This window comes from Rhinatrema bivittatum, chromosome 2 (assembly GCF_901001135.1).
Source record: "Rhinatrema bivittatum chromosome 2, aRhiBiv1.1, whole genome shotgun sequence".
NCBI lineage: Eukaryota > Metazoa > Chordata > Amphibia > Gymnophiona > Rhinatrematidae > Rhinatrema > Rhinatrema bivittatum.
The window spans coordinates 268077986-268093209 of NC_042616.1; the positions used below are offsets into that span (position 1 = coordinate 268077986).

Sequence of the window (15224 nt, forward strand, 5' to 3'; positions counted from 1 at the left end):
TAACACCGCCAGCATGTACTACATGTGTACAGGTACAGTATCTCCATATGCTATTAAATTTTTTATTTATTTGCAGTTTTTATATACTGACATTTGTTTAGTAACCTCACATCGGTTCACAATTAACAGAAACATTGCAGCTGTGCCAACTAGAACGAACATGTGCAACAGTGCTTTACAATAAACATTTACAATAAACAATAAACTTTACAATAAACTTGTTAACGAACATATGCAATAGTGCTTTACAATAAACTTGTTAAGCGGGGGGGGGGAAGGGAGGGGAGAGAACAGTGGAACAATGAAAGGGAAAAATAAAATAGTGGTACAAAGCAAATGGTTATCTCACTGAATTTATAAGTCTATAAATAAATAGAATGAAATTATATGTCTATAAATAAATAGAATGAATTTTATAAAACAATTGGAAAAGAGAAAAGCTGGGTATGAGAGAAAGAAATGGGATAGAAGTCTTATATACAATCGATATGAATAATTGCCAACAAAAAGTTAGTCAAGGAAACCAACAACTAGTGGGCTACAGCAGATATTTTTATAAAACTACTGGATGTTTAAAGGTGCACTTAGGAACCTTTAGATATTTATTTTTCATCTTATCTGAGATTTAATCTCTACCCAAATCTTTCCTGGTTTTAACACCTTTTATTTCGGGTACTACTCTTTTGTTCTAAGTGTACTTGATATTTTCTTTACATAATTGTAGAGTTTTGATTACTAAACTTAGAAACTGAAATGAGGAGAAAATGTGTTAGTAATTTTAGCAAGAAGTGTATGAAACATGCAGACATTGGATGAAGTATTGGGCTGTACATGTGCTGGATATTTGCATCACTCTTCTCCTGTGCTCCAATGGATCATGCACAAGTGAAAAGGAAGTTGGGAGAACACTGGAGAGATGTTTTCTTTTTTTTTTTGCATGTTTAGTACTCCTGTTTTTACAATGCTTGTGATATTCATTGTATCCCCAGTATGGTTGGATGGCAGGACAATAACTCCCTCACACCCATATAGCGCAGATTTTCAGGGAAAAGGCCTTCAAGAACAGACAGTCCTCAGCTCAAAGCTCACACCCTGCATTTAAATCCCAGCCATAAAGAAGATGAGACAGTGATACTCCACTTTATTCAGATTTGTTTGATCTTCAAAACATCCAGAAGCTGAGTGTCGGTTTTCAGCTGTTACAGATATCTCAGCCTTTTAGCTCAGGTCAAGTGTGTCTGACTCATAAGCTCATAATATATCTTTTTTGGACTTTTGACTGAAATTCAGATCATGTGTAATATAGGGAGTTAATACAACAGACCTAGCTGTTTTGACCCCAATCAAACAGGAGAACAGTTTCCAAAAAAATAAAAGTCCCGCAAAAAAAAAAAAAAAAAAAGTCCAGCAGCATATACATACTAAAACATAGCATCATAAAACTTAGTCAGTAACATAGTAATGATGGGAGAAAAAGACCAAAATGGTCCATCCAGCCTGCCCAGCAAGATTTCCAAGGTAGTAACTGCCGCTCCGTGCAGGCCACCCATATGTCTCCCTCAAGGGTAGTAACTGCCGCTCTGTGCCAGTTTAGCTTTTTTATTTATTCCCATCCTCTAGTCTTTTAGGGATCCACAGTGTTTATCCATGCCCTTTTGAAATCCGTCACAGTTTTAGTCTTCACTACTTCCTCCAGAAGCGCATTCCAGGCATCCACCACCCTCTCAGTGAAAAAATATTTCCTGACATATATTCCAAGTCTTCCTCCCTGGGATTCTAAGTCTTCCTCCCCTACTCTGCATTGTTAAAAACAGGAGAAGAGGTCACGTGATGCGATGCGAGGAAGAGGATGCAATTTCTCTTTGCTCCAGGGCCCCACTCCTAAATGGCAAAAATAAACGAGGCTACGATCATGACACTGGTGTCTAAAGCCTACCTCGCCCTCGTTAAAAAGGTAATCAAACTGGAAACCTGCTTTATTTGAAGCTTGTCTGAGGAATGGCTTCAAAACCTCCACGGAGAGAGAAGGAGAAAGCGAAAGCAGCCACTAGCAAAATGGTGGGTGAGGTGAGTCCCCCTTCCTCGCCGAAGTCCCCAGCGCTGACTGCAGAGCAAAATGTGCAAGACATAGTGGCAGCAGTGGCTGAGGTACTAGAGGAAAAATTCAACAAAATTTATGCTAATTTTGATGAGGTTTCTCATTTGCTGTCAGACACTAAAAGGCAAATACAGGAAATGGAAGTGCATGAGTCAGGGCTCGATGATTGCATACAGGCCTTGGAAGTGATTTAAAAGAGTTGAATACTAAATATGAGGAAAAACTGGAAGACCTGGAAAATAGGTCCCATAGGGGCAATTTAAGATTAACTGGCTTCCCGGAGAATATTCCAGATAATGACTTTGCTCTAATATTAGAAAACTGGCTTGTTCAGACTCTGGCCCTTAGTAACAAGTATGGCGTACCAAAAATAGAGCGAGCTCACAGACTAGGAGCAGTGGCATCATCCCGGAACAAATCGCGTCCCATCACTGCAAAGTTGTTGAATTCAGTTCAGAAACAGGAAATTTGGCAAGCATACTGGAAAAATATAAGTATTCATTACATGGGTGTTAAGATTACTCGGTGGCGGTATCAAGCAAGCAGAAGCTATTCACTCCAATTTGCTCTAAGTTGGCAGAGCTAAACAGATATTTTTTTTTTTTACAATTATGAGCAAAATTGAAAGTCTTTCATAACAAAGTTACAGTGTGTTACAGTTGAAGGCTCACAGGATTTTTTGAAATTGGCCATGTCTGGGGAGAAGGAATAAAAATTCTAATGGCCTATCTAATTTTAACCCACTATTTGGTATCAGCTGTCATTTAGGGAATTATCAGTATTTTCATGGGCAAAGATAGTTTTTAGCTGCAAGTGATTGTATGGACTGTATAAAAAAAATATATATTACAAACGCAGCCTTCAAAGTAGCTAACGTGCAGCTGGATAAGCAGCTGGCTACAGATGAATTTAAGAGATGATCTTTTGTGCAGCTCCGGGAACACTGATTTGAATCTTTAGAGTTTTGTCGTCTTACCCCAGAGAAACACAATGCCAATATGCCAAAGAAATATTCGTTGTTATCTAGCAATTACTTCTATTGGTTCTAATTTCGAACGAGTTCCAGAGTATAAGCTGGAGAACCACAAATAGGTAGCTGAACAAGGTGGAACACTTTGGAAGAGTTTGTCCGGTGGAATATGCCAGTTTGAATGACTCAAATGAATCACAGTCGACGTTGAAGATTCAGCAACCTTATCTTTTAGAAAATAACTTGCTCAAGTTTTTGAAATGCATAATTAATAAGGGGAGTGGAGCTCCCTCACACATATGCATTACAGCAATAAGAAACTCTACATAAGGTGAGAATGCTGTGAGAGTATAGATAGTAAAATCTACAAGAGTAAAGGAAGGGAAAGGGAGGGTGTTGGGAGGGAGGTGGGTATATAGAGTTGGGTAAGCTACTGTTTTTTGTTGTTGTTGAAGGGGGAAGTGATGTAATTGAATTTGTCTTTTCTTGCTATAACTCAGCAATTAATGTAAACAGTCCATGGTTTCATTATTGGGGGGGGGTCTGGACTTAGGCTGGGAGGTCCAGAGCCAAACAATTGATACTGGGGAATGTAGCAATAGTTAATTATGGGTGATTTTAAATTATAACTTCTCTAAATAATCCATTGCTACGGTGTGTTACTTGGAATGTGGCAGGTTATTAGCTCAGTGATTAAATGCTCTAAAATACTTCAGGCTTTGCAAAGGGCAAAGTCGGATATAGCTATGTTGCAGGAAACACACTTGAACAAGTAGAGCACTTGAAACTGAAAAAGCAGTGGGTAGAAGAAATATTTTCTTCTCAAATACAAGAAAAGTGGGGGTGGTTATATTAATAGGAAAAACAATCCCTTTTAAGCAAACAAAATTATAGAGGATCAAGAGGGTAGATTTTTATTGGTAGAAGGCGCAGTGTTTAGGCAGCCCATAGTATTGTGGAATGTATATGCTCCCAATGTATACAATCATGCCTTTTTCACAAAAGTTATTAGTCTCCTTACCAGTTATGACTATATACCAGTAGAAGTGGGGGGAGATTTGAACTGTGTTCATGATCCATCCTTGGATAGGTCAGGACATGCAGCTTCATCTGTCTCAAGTAAAAAAAAAAAAAAAAAAATGGGGTCTTGTATTTATGTCAAATGTTGGATCTAATAGATATAGGATCACTCGATGGTATGGGTAGATTTAGAGGGTTTTCGGACTTCTGATTTTCAGAGGATATGTGAAACACAATGAAATTCATCAAGATGACCCCATCCTATTTTGGGAGACAGCCAAACCAGAGTTTAGGGGGGATATCTTTTCCTATACAATAACTCCGGAAAATTATAGCAAAAAAAATACTGAGTTTAGGACATCAGCTACAAGCAGCTAAAAAAAGCCTATGAACAGCATACATCGGTGCTGAACAAAGAGCGATATTTAACAGTGCAAACACCACTAAATATCATTTTGCATCAAAAAGCAAAAGAAACTTAGTTTATTACAAGTATAAATAAGTATAAATATTTCCAACAAGTGAGAGGAAATGATGGCCATATTAGTAAAACAGAGGACAAACAGAGGACAAGAACAAAGGACAAGAACACACTTCAAAGCCACTATGAAAAACAGAACAGGAAACATGGTAAATTTTAATACTGATATTTGCAGGATATTTTACCATTTTTATTCAGAGCTTTATACAGCTCAGCAAAGCAACCCTGAAAAAAATTAAAGAATACTTCATATCTCTTTACCTACCTAGGTTAATCATAGATCAATTACAGAAGCTTAACATTCCAATTCAACTTTTAGAATTGAGAAAGCAATTCGGCAGGCTCAACTGATGAAGACCCCTGGCCTTGATGGATTCTCAACATAATTATATAAAATTCTGAAGCTTCAACTTCCTTTAGCAATTGACAATATGATTGAGGCCTTAATAACCAAATGGCATTTTCCACTAGCCCCTAATCAAATGGTTAGCATGGTCCTGTTGAAACCAGACAAAGATCCAGCTTGTCCAGACTCGTATCAACCAATTTCATTAATAAATTTTGATATGAAACTTTTAGCAAAAATTTTGGTGGGACGATTGTCTTTTATTAAATCTAGGAGAAATTTTGCCAATCAAGTAGGTTTTGTTAAAGGTTGATATATGGGAAGCCTAACATGAAGATTTTGGCTCGGGCCTTTGGCACACTTACCTAGAATCCTTTTGCTGCCTTAGCCTAACTCAAACAGACTCTGGTTATGAAGGAACTCAGACTGACCTGAACGTGAATGGCTACTGAGAGACATCTGGAATGAATTCAGACCTCACCAGTTATAATGAAAGGTCATAAGGTTACAATGAACATATGGACCAAACTATGTTCTCACAGACTCCTTTATCTCAACTGAAGAGACCCAGTGTAACTGGATAGTCCCATAAGATTAGGAATTTGATCAAACGACTTGCACAGGAGTGATAGAACAACGAACTGCTAAGAACTACTAGAATGATTAATAGCCATCATCAGACACGTGGCCTACTGAAACTAATCATCAGACATGTGGGTCTCTGCTAGGCCTAATTGGATCTTAAAGTGGGAGGGGGGGATCAGGGAGGCTTAGCCATAGGTCTCTGATGTGGACACATGTGGTACCTGATACTCTATGCAGTCCTATTAGGGATCATTGCATGTTTTATCTATAAAAAGTCAGCCCTCACTTACAAACGGGGAGATAGGCAGGCAGAGCTTGGAAAAATATAAAGCTCCCTATCTCCCAGAGGTCTCATAGGATTGGCTTTTAATATTAAATAAACTTAAATTGGTTTGTATTAAAGTTGGACCTCTGTGAATTATTGAAGCAGCACAGTTAAGCTACTCTTAATGGCAATACCCAATTAGACAAGGTAGAAGTATTTCACTTAATGTATGCAGAGTAGCAGGGTCTATGAGAGTCAGCGTGGAAACATTCCATCTCTTTTACTTAATTTTGATGCTGCTAAGGCTTTTGACAAAGTGAGTTGGTCATTCATGTTTGAAACACTAAAATTATACAACATTGATAGATACTTTTTACAGGTGATATGCTGGTTATATGAGGCACCTACAATGCGTCAGTGCACATTTCTATTAAAGTCCTCCCACTTACCTGGTAGAGGCGGCATTTGAGTGCACGTGTGCATCCATATAAAATTGTGCGCACATGTACACGCGTTCCGCCTATTTTATACTATGCATGCATTTATGCGCATATATTATAAAATTGCCGTGTCTCTGAAGATAAGCTGTGTTGAGTCAATGACACACGATCAGAAGCATTTGAGACACAGCAAGGTACGAGACAGGGGTACCCTTTGTCCTCTTTGCTTTTCATTCTTTCCTGTGAACCCCTATTAGAAAAAATGTCACTATCCCAATATCGAGGGAATTCTGATAGGCAGATTATCTGGGTCTAAGTTTACATGTACATGTTAAAGAGCCCAACGTCTTTGTTACAGACCTTATTAGAGGAATTTAAAAAGCTTACGGGAAAATAGCAGGATTAACATTAAATTTAGAGAAATCACAGGCTCTACCAGTGCGCAAGGAGGTAACTAGTTTATAGGGCCCAGAGTTCTCGAAGTAGGCTCTAGATTCAATTAAATATTTGGGGATTAGGTTACCTAATGACCCTTCTAAAATTCAATAGGTGAACTATAAAATATTATACAATGCCACTAAAAAACATTGCTACAGGGTTGGATGGATCTACACTGTCTCTGGTGAAATGAATACATTTCTGTGGCATTGAAAAAAGCTACGGATTGCTCTGACCACTTCGATGAGAAAATGGAAGGTAGGAAGAATGGGTCTCACAAATTTGCGACTTGTGGGAGATTGGATAGTGGGAACAAGCTATTATGCCCCATGGCAGATGGAACATGAATTGGCTACACCATTGGACCAGTCTGTCTTACATTGTACCCCTCTAGGATCACCTACCCATTTACAGCAAAGTGTGCTGATCCTACCGTTATTAAAACGTGGTGGTGTAAGTGCACCAAGAAGCAGTTGAGTTATAAAATATTGCAGTTCCTACCTTTAATGGGTAATACATTTTTTCTACCGAGGATTTCAGCCCTCTGTTTTCTCACTGTGGGCTACAAGGTCTGCAAATTATATCCCAATGGATGACTAAGGACATGCAGGAACTGAAAGATCAGTCAGAACTAGATAATAGATATTTTTATGCATTTTTACAAGTTAGGCATTAAAATAATTCTCTGGGACTAAAAGAACTCCGCCTTAGCAAAAGGATCCTGCCTATAGGTATTTACGTGGAAAACCCATGCAGGCATACCATTTTTTTTTCCACAAGTTTTTGAAAGATTTAGATATACCAGTTCAGTTTGTATTGCAAAGGGAAGACTGGAGAAGAGAACTGGGCAGTGGATTGAGTTGTGTCATTTTCTAAAAAATCTTACAAGGGTTAAACAAGTTACTAGTACTATGGTGTTACGGGAAACCCAACAAAAAATTCCAAACAAGGTTTTATGTTTCTCAGAAACAAGCATTTTTACTACATTTAGACCCATCAGACAAATGCAAAAAATGCATTAATGAAGTGGGGAAGGTTGGTTATCAATTTGCTGCTACCTACAGATAAATGTTTTTTGGGGAAAAAAACTATGATATATTCATTCTATAGGAAGGGCACGGTTGCTATTGGAGGCACATTTTGTTCTTTTTGATAATTTGAGCAATGTACCATTTTAGGACAAATTCACAAGGTTGTGGTGTAAGAAAATACTTTTTCTTGCAAAACAAATGATATTGCAAAAATGGGTAACAATAGATGCTCCTACAATGCTGCACCATAGAAATGGTGTCCATCACATGTGATTTATGGAAAAATGTGTGGATAAGTTAGAAATTAGTCTAAAAAACCATAGGACATTTTTAAAAATATGGGATGGGTATTTGCAATTGTGTTTACACAATCTCAGAGTATGATCTGAATGATTTATCTAATGTATGATTGGATGCATAACTAATTGATGCTGTTACTTGTGATTTCAGTGATTTGCATTAGAAAGGGGTGAAGGAAGGGGTTTTTGTTAATCTGTTTCATCGTTAATGTTCATTTTATTGTCATATCCTCACTTTGTATAAAATTGTATACAATTGTATAAAATATTACACTGACTTATGGATCCTGACAGCGGCCAGAAACCATCTATCAGAGGGTTGTAAGATAAAAATGTAATAAACAGAATTTGAACATAAAACAGGAGATGACAAATTCGATATATGCAAATATAATCACGGGATAAGCACAAATCTTGTTTAATTTGCTATACTACTACTCTTATGGTGTTTAAGGAATGTCAGAGGCTGCAGTACCAGCATTGGTCATTATATGTCAGTTTCTTATATTGTAAGAGGATACTGACACCTTATCGCTAGTGCTACCATTTTAGCTTTTAGAAGTTTCTGGACAGCTGAGTATTTATACCAGTTGTAGCAGCGATGGAGGTACTTGAGATTCCAAGCAGTGAAAGAGGCCCTTCTGCTCGCATAAAAACATTGCCATGGTGGGGGGGGGGCCCTAAGTGGCCCCCCCTAAAGACTGGCTTGTTCCTTCTTTGTCTCCCACCAGTACTTGTGCTATAAAAATTATTAAATAAATAAAATAAATAACCTTACCCTACCATATCCCTTACCTCCCCCTTCAACTGCCACTGCCTGGCCCCAGCTTGCAAGAGAACAGCATTAACAGTCTGAGACTTCTAATTCGATCCTCCTCTCCTCGGAGTATTACGTCGAGTAAACTAGGCCAAACTGGTCAGTCAGAGAGCCATACACCTCTCCTTTTCAAGTTTCATGTCTTTCTGCTGTTCCAAGGAAAGAAATCAGGATAGATTTTTAGATCTTTCTCAAAAGTGAATACTTAGTTGTCAGCAACAGCTATTCAATCTAGAGGTTAATACTGTTTTCATTTCTGTGAATGCTGTCATACTATGATAGGACAACATTTTTTCTACTTACAGAATACCAGCCATTGTTAAAACTTAAAATGGGCCGCCTTTTCATTATTTTCAGTTTACAGATTAAATCTTGGATTTAATCACCAAAAAATCACTCCTCATTGGCCACAAGCTATTACTAATGGGAAAGCTGAGATATTTATGAGGACCCTTAAGAACACACTATGTTGTTACAGCAGAGGGAGCTGGAATAGAATAGGCATTATATCGGTGTACTCCTGGGAAAATTATTTCTAAAATTTGCTCTGAATTTGGCTGCTCAGGCTTGGAGAGAGAAGGAGCAGCTGTAATCCACAAGGGTCTGGAAGGAAGAAGCTGCGGGATTTGGTCTGAGTGGGCCTGGAAGAGATAGCAGCATCACTAGAAGAAAGAGGGAAGTTGGATGGGCTGGTGTGTAGGAGATATTGTGGTGAGATCCACCGGATATGATAGAGGTCTACAAAATCATGAAATGACTTGAACGGGTAAATGTGAATCGGTTATTTACTCTTTCAAATAATAGAAGGACCAGGGGGCACTCCATAAAGTTAGCAAGTAGCACATTTAAAAGAAATTGGAGAAAATTCTTTTTCACTCAATGCACAATTAAGCTCTGGAATGCACTGCCAGAGGATGTGGTTAAGGCAGTTCTTGTAGCAGGTTTGGATAAGTTCTTGGAGAAGTCCATAAACTGCTATAAATCAATAGGGAATAGCCACTGCTTGTTGCCAGCATTAGTAGCATGGGATCTATTTAACATTTGGGTACTTACCAGGTACTTGTGACTTGGATTGGCCATTGCCGGAAACAGGATACTGGGCTTGAGGGTCACTTGGTCTGACCCAGTATGGCATATCTTATGTTCTTATGTTTGCTAGTGCGTTGGGGTCGAGGTAAGCCTGCTGGGAGGGAGAGAACTAGTATTGTGCAATGAGGTTGAGTTGAGCATGCTGGGAGAGAGTCATTCAGTATGGTAGGGTAGAAACTAGGAGGAGGAGAAGGAGGGTGGGTGAGAATAATAGCAGGGTCAATGTTTCTGGGGATGAGCACTGTGGTTTGAACTGGGGAGGTTAAGAGTTGATGGGGATCAATCTTTGGAAGAGAAAGATGTCTAGGAGGGAGTGTGGGAAGAGTGAGTGAAATGGGGAGGAGCCTGGGTGGGGAGGGAAAGAGCTAGCAGGAGTAGTAGGGTCAAGTCTGAGGTGGGGGCGGGGCACAATAAAGATGAGGCTTAGTGGGAGAAAGAGTTGGAGGGGGTTTGGGGCAAAGAGTGTGTGTGTGTGTGTGTGGGGAGGGGTTCGAGCCTTGAGGGAAAAGAGCTTGTGAGACAACTATGTGGCAGGCAGGGGGAAGAGTGTTGTGGATGGGGGGAGAGAGAACCTGGGCTGAGAGGAGGGTGAAGGTGATAGAATGGATGAAAGAACTGGGGATAGAGAGAAGTGGGCAGAGTCAAGCCTGAGGGGATATGGAGGAAAAGGGAACTATGAGGTTGAGTCTGGGTAGGGAAAGATCTGAGGTAGCTGAGCACAAGGGAGGGAGAGAACATTGATGGGGGGAGGGGGGGAGAACATTGATGGGGGAGGGGCGAGAGAACATTGATGGGGGGAGGGGGACTTGAGTATTATGATGTACTTTAGTCGATAACTTTGAAACAGCCACGTGGGTGCACATGTATGCCCATATGCCAGCTTATCTTCAGAGACACGGCAATTTTATAATATATGCGCATAGTATAAAATAAGCTGAACGCGTGTACATGTGCGCATTTTATATGGCCACACACGTGCACTCAAATGCCGCCTCTACCACGTAAGTGGGAGGACTTTAATAGAAATGTGCACTGATGCAATTTCCAGTTAAACCACTTTGTTCCCAGTTTGCTCAGGTAAGTGATAGGACTTCCTAACCCCCTATTTAAATAACCTTCCTTTTCCTCTCTTAACCCCGACCCTTAAAACCTAGCTGACATGCCCATATTTTTTTTTACGACTTATATGCCATCCTTAGCATAAGTAAAGTTACATGGTAGGGGACCTCAGCTTGCATGTGTGCATGTAAGTTTTTACGCGCTGGTTTCATTCATAAATCAAGGAATGCATATGCCCTGCCCCTTTTTTAGAAATTTTCATTTGTGTGCGTACTCAGGCAGCTTTTAAAAACTGCTTGGTGTGCGCCGGCTTGACATATTCATGTATCTCCCGGTTTTGGCGTGCATTGGGCTTTTAAAATTCATCCATTACAGTACTGCTGTAGGAATTCTACACAAAAATTAAAACTTTTGCATTTTAGCACAGGAATTTTTTTTCTGTATTGTATTTTAAATGAAGAATTTAAAATTAATGATTGTTTTATTTCACAAAATATGCAGAATTTTTCAATATTGTACACAGCATTTTCTATTTTGTACAGAATTTTAAATTTTTTTGTGCATATTTCCCCCAGGAGTAATCAGTTCCTCCATAGCTACTGTATATCACTCCTCACTGCTCAACTAACAGGCCACCTGCCCTTTTGGCTGGCAATTGTGAATCAAGTTGCCACAGACTGACATAAAAAACAAATGATGCATTTTTGTATAACCGTGATGCCACAGTAAAAAAAAAAAAAAAAGATATGCTACCCAATGCAGGAGAGCAACAATCATATCTCCTTAAGATGACAGACAGCCCTGGTGAAAAAATTTGCCTCAAAATAAATATTCCACATCTTTTTGTCCTGACCATATCAGATTACAAAGGACAACTGTGCCATGATCACAGTTTAAATTGGAACTCACAGTGTAATCGGAAATGTTCCCCATTTCAAACTGCTTCAGGAAACTTGTCGTGTTCCAACTCAACAAAAACATGTGGATGATGAAGGAGAAGTTCCCTCTGTACTTCAGCCTTCTGTGACTGACTGACCTATCTGCTCACGTGACAGATCATCATGCATACTCCCAAAGAAGTACCGGTAACTGCTGAACTTCGGTTTACTTAAAGGATTATAGGGCCTGTGCAATAAAATTTGCTCAAAAAGGTTCTAGTATGTGACTTAGTAAAATAGGACTTAACATGTTCTGCAATAAACTTTACCGAAGGCACAATAAAAAAAACAAACCCAAAACAAAAAACCCCCAACTTTACCTCAATCTCTTGGCCTCAGTACAAATGTGCTCATTAACACAAAAAAGTATAAAGCATACATGCTAGCTACCAGGAAATCCCCGCACATGCACAGGGCAAAGTAGTGCAGGAGCTCAGCAAGTGTCTTTTTTTTTTTTTTTAGTCACCGAGGAAAAGTGGGAAGGTGCATTGCTCCCTCCTATTCCATTCATACTTGCCCTGCATCTGAAGGGGATAAAAAAAAGGGGACATGGCTGGACAGAGGCGGGAGGGGGGGGGGGTGTTTCATTGACGTAGCTGTTCCTTCATCTTTGCTCAGAAAGAATGGGTTGGCAGGAGGGGATAAAGTCCGTCAGAGCAGCAGCTCTCTTCATTTATGCCTTGGGGGAGCTACCAGCCCTTTCACTTCGGGACAGATAACATACGGGACTGCATGACTTTCCATGCTCATGAACAAGTTAACAATACAGGAAGTGAGAGCTGAAAATAAACTCAATCTGCTCAAAAAAGCAGTAAAGGTGACTACGAACAGCATCAAACAGGAGAAAAGTTGGAAAGCTATGACCACAAATGCTCATAATTTGGATAATAAAATCCAAGAGTTGCAGGCCTTAATGGTGGAGGTGGATTTGGACATTGTTGCTGTTATGGAAACATGGGTCACTGAGTCTCATGACTGGGATACGGCCATCCCGGGCTATAACTTATTAAGGAAAGACAGGGAGGACAGAAAAAGGGGGAGGAGTAGCACTTTGTGTCAAAAAACAATATCCAAGCAACTGAAATGCAAGGGATGTGGGGAAGGGAAGAAGCATTATGGGCTGTCCTAAAGAAAGAAGATGGTGCTTCCACTTATACTGGTGTGGTCTATGGGCCCCTGACTCAAACTGAAGAAGTGGACAGAGAGATATGATCGAAGACATCTAAAAGGTGGGAAAGAAGGGAGAAGTGTTGCTCATTGGAGTTTAAATTTGCCAGATGTGGACTGGAGTTCTCCTTCTGCAGAATCTACCAGAAGTAGAGAGATAGTGGATGCCTTTCAAGGGGCTCTGTTCCAACAAATGGTAAGGGAACCCATGAGGAAGGGTATGATATTTGATCTAGTGCTCACTAACGGGGATGTCTCTAATGTCCGGGTTGGTGGCCATCTGAGTACCAGTGATCAGATGGTCTGATATCACGAATACGATACAGAGAAGTTACAGAAAGATATGTTTTGAATTTTAAAAATACAGATTTTGTCAAAATGGAGACACACCTGGAGGAAGTACTAGAAGACTTGGAGAAAATGAGTGAGGTGGGACGTGTCATTCTGTTCGAAATGTAAGCAAAAGTAAGAAGAAAAAGAAACTAATTTGGTTCTCAAAGGAGGTGGCTGAAAAAATAAAGGCAAAAAGAACAGTGTTCAAGAAGTATAAAGGATCTTAAAAAGAGGAACACAGGGAAGAATACCTGGTAAAACTGAGGGAGATGAAAAAAGAAACCAGGAAAGCAAAAGATCAAGTGGAAGAAAAGACTGCCAAAGAGGTAACGCGAGATGACAAAACATTTTTCAGATATATCAGAGAAAGAAGGAAGGTCCGTAGTGGCATAGTGAAATTGAAAGGTGACAAGAAGCAATGTGTAGACAGAGATGAAGAAATGGCAGAAATATTAAATACTTCAGTTTGGTGTTTACTAAAGAAGATGCTGGAGTTAGGACCACTGCTAGGTGACAAGACTGTAGATGGGGTTGGAGTAAATTAAACTCCATTTACAGAAGAGAATATATGGGAAGAGTCAGGAAAACAAAGTGGACAAGACCATGGGGGTCAGATGAGGTAAATCCCAGGATATTGAGGGAACTCAGAGATGTGCTGGCAGGTCTGCTGGAAATGGGAGTGGTGCTGCGAGACTGGAGAAGAGCGGCTGTGGTCCCACTTCACAAGGATAGTAGCAGAGAGGAAGTTTGAAACTAGAGGCCGGTTAGCCTCACCTCGGTGGTAGGAAAATTAATGGAAACTATGCTTAAGGAAAGGACAGTGAATTATCTCCAATTTGGTGAGTTGGTGGACCCAAGGCAGCATGGATTCACCAGGTCCTCTCAGAGAAACCTGAATGATGTTTTTTTGATAGGATGACAAGAGAATTGGATCAAGGAAGAGTACTCAATGTGATTTACTTGGATTTCAGCAAAGCTTTTGATACAGTCCCACACAGGAGGCTCGTGAATAAAATGAGAAGCTTGGGAGCAGGTGCCAAGGTGGCGGAGTGAATTACAAACTGGTTGACTGACACAATAGACAGCGTGTAATCGTAAATGAAACTCAGTATGAAGAGAGAATGGTGTTAAGTGCCCTAGGGATTGGTTTTGGGTCCAATTCTGTTCAATATCTTTGTGAGAGATATTGTGGAAGGGATAGAAGGTAAAGTTTATCTATCTGCGGATGATACTAGATCTGCAGTAGAATGAACATGCTTGAACGAGTACAGAGAATGAAAAGCAATATAAGAAAGCCTGAAGAATGGTTGAAGATTTAGCAGCTGGGATTCAATGCCAAGAAGTGCAAATTCATGCATCTGGGGTGCGGTAATCCAAAAGAGCTGTATGTGATGGGATATGAAAGAATAATATGCACAGAGTGGAAGAGGGACCTTGGGGTGATAGTGTCTGGCGATCTGAAGGTGGTAAAGCAATGTGACAAGGCAATAGCTAAAACTAGAAGAATACTGGGCTGCATAGAGAGAGGAATAAACAAGAAAAAGGAGGTGATAATGCCTTTGTACAGGTCTTTGATGAGGCCTCAACTAGGAGTCCTGTGTTTAATTCTGGAGCCCGTATCTCAAAAAGGATAGAAACAGGATGGAGGTGGTCCAAAAAAGGGTGACCAAAACGGTGTGGGGGTCTGTATCGGAAAACTTGTGAGGAGAAGCTGAAGGATCTGAATATGTATACCCTGGAAGAGAGGAGGTGCAGGGGAGAAATGATACAGACCTTCAGATACCTGAAATGTTTTAATGATGCATGAACTTTTAACCTTTTATATTGGAAAGAATACAGTAGAACTAG

At 39.9% G+C, this 15224-nt stretch overlaps 1 protein-coding gene across 5 annotated transcripts in view; it reads right to left on the bottom strand.

Moving 5' to 3' along the window:
• ELMO1 (engulfment and cell motility 1) overlaps window positions 1-15224 on the bottom strand; it is an 805215-nt gene that overhangs the window by 274332 nt on the left and 515659 nt on the right. The window lies entirely within an intron of this gene.